Genomic DNA, 2,819 nt, shown 5'->3' with positions numbered 1-2,819 from the left:
AATTGCTAATTAATTTAAGAATCCCAAGTAAACTTGGCCTTAAGATATATAGCACTTCCATTGTAGCTGGCTTGTCCATCCACTGTCTGAGCTCTCCTTGTGAAGCTCATTTCAGTGTCTTCTCTTTGCTAACACTGCCATCTAATGCTCAAACACTGAGCTCTCAGCAGGAGGAAACAAGATTCTCTCTTACACATGACATTACTTCTTAATCAAAATACTGTTGAAAGCCACCCCCTCATCCATTCCAGAGCTTCCACCACTGTTAATAAGAACAAGCCAGTGGAGCAATAATGAATATTTCCAGGAAACCCCACCTAGAGCAGAGGTAACAGCCTTTTTCCCTCTCATAGAAGATGCAAGGCCTCTTCCTCTAATGGACGGGAGATGCAGCTTTGGGACTGAGAGAAGAGTGAGGAGTTAACTCATTTGCACTGAGCCGCAGTGACACATTGAAGAGCTGGGGATTTCAAAGAGTGAAGGCCCTGGAAAATACATCCTCTTTGGAGAAGCCCAAAACTTTATCGTAGTAAAAACTTCCTTCTTGAGCAAAATGTTGTCCATCCATGCCAAAACGGGCCCAGATTTTTGGCTTGATGGATGGGGCCACTGCAGACATTTCCATCACCAGTTTCACGGCTTGTGAGAAGTTCTGGGGCCTCAAAGCCCAGCTCAGCCTGGAAGCTGACAGCCAAAGTACTGAGTATGGCAAACTACAGATAACCACTGCAGGAACAGAGGGAGGAAACCTCGAAGAGGGAGCAGTGTTATCTAAATCCAGGATTTTCCAGTTCCACACCTCAGTTCTGAACCAAGCAGGGCATGAAATATGATACTTTACTTTCACATTCAACACGTGCAGAACAAATGTGAAGCTGATGTACCTGTCCTAAAAAGATACAGCTCATTTATAGTAGGTACAGTAATAAAACTGAGAACAAATTATCTTCATACCACAGCCTTGCACTTATCTCCTTAAATGGATATTTATCTTAAAAAGATATCTTTATCTTAAAAAGATACCTCCATATCTTAAAAAGATATGCTGTACTTTTCAGTCTGTGATCAGAACACAGATCAATACTGCAGTCTAAAAAGCATTAAAGACAAAAATCTCTTGTTTTGTAATCCAATCCCCAGCCCATCAGACTGCTCTCCCTGGAGTTACACACCAACAGTTCCTATTAACTACTGATTCTCGCAGTACTTCACACAACCCAGTCTTGGGCTCAGATTATCTATTGGTAATGAACCCCTAACTAAGAAAACCACATTTCATGTACCAGGCCCTTGTCACAGATAACAGTGCATGTCAAGATGGGCGCTCTGGTAATTGGCATGTAGTTACTCAATCTGCATAATTACACAGAGCAATCATGCCGTTACATGTTTGGAAATGCTAGATCTCATTTTCTCTACTAATCCTAAAATCACACAGACATCTTCTGCAGGAACTACTACTTTAGATGTTACGAATTAATATTAAGATGAAATTGAATTAAATGTACTGATTTTAATGTCATGAACGCACTCATAACTATTTTTTCCCCTGAGAACCATCTGCAATTTAGAGACTTGCTAATCCTAATTAAATGCACTTTTCTTAAGTGTGTGCAAATGAACAGAGAAATCTGCTCAGTAACGAACTTGTAGATTCCCCTCTTTTACTAAAAAGGGAACAAGGAACTGTTTTGTGATTTAATATTAGATCTCCCTTCTATGAAAAAATCAACGCTGTTTCCTCAGTTTCACGACATTTAGTTGACTGAGTATATTTTTACCGTTCACTTGTTAAAAGTAGAGAAGGAAAGTCCCTTGTACCTTTATAATTAAAGCTACCACTACTAACAGGGAACAAAAGCATACTTGGAACACCAAAGGAAAACCACAGTTAATGGCAAAGATGACTTGCAAAGCTCACATCCAGCACACTTCATTCAGCACTGCTCACAGATTTCTCAGCAGCAATGTTCCCCTACGCCCAGTTGGCTCCACAAACCCACTTCCATGCACCACAGGCAGAATTCACCATTTCCAAAGCAATCCACAGATGATAGTTTTGTTAAGAGCACACTTTGAAGTTCCTGTTCTGCCCATCAGCAGCACTTTTACCAAGTCACTAAACTAGTCGAGGCTCCCTCTACAAACTTGACCACAGCCACAAGTGCTGGTTCCAACACAAGACTCAATAGCTCCATCTGTGAGGCCAGCAAGGCTCTGGTCAGTCAGATGCGTGCCCTCAAATGAAGTTTATTTATACAGGGAACCCTATCTGATGAGCTCTCTTCGGGACAAATTGCCTTTGCCAGCTGTCTCACCCCCCCAGATTCAATCTGGTTTTCAGATGTCAGCAGCGTTACTGAGGTATGACATCTTACTCAGGTTCCAAGAACACATCAGACCCAGGAATTATTTCTTTCCAGAGCATTTAAGCCCTTACAAATTCTAAGGATTAGAAAACAAACAAACAAAAAAATTGCTTAAAAAAAAAAATAAATGAATGCCTTCACCACTTCTTATTACCATAATGAATGCATACAAAAACTATTTCTTCTATTCGGTTGTTTTCCTTCAAAGGGAAGAAACAAAAGGTTTCTTCGTTATTTTAAGAGTTCTCTACGCATGAGCCAAATCTTCTGGGAAGTGACTCAGTGTTTTGATGAGAGCAACTGAACAGACGTGAGTTTGGGTTTGGTTATTGGCAGGTCCTCTTCCCCCTCCCCCCCACCCACAGGGGTCTGAATATGAAGGAAAAGTCAAAGGAATACGAAATCCCAGCCAGATAATTTCAACCTTTAAAAGCAAGACACAGAAACCAG

The sequence above is a fragment of the Coturnix japonica genome, chromosome 20 (genome assembly GCF_001577835.2).
Source record: "Coturnix japonica isolate 7356 chromosome 20, Coturnix japonica 2.1, whole genome shotgun sequence".
Lineage (NCBI taxonomy): Eukaryota > Metazoa > Chordata > Aves > Galliformes > Phasianidae > Coturnix > Coturnix japonica.
This window is presented reverse-complemented; position numbering follows the sequence as displayed.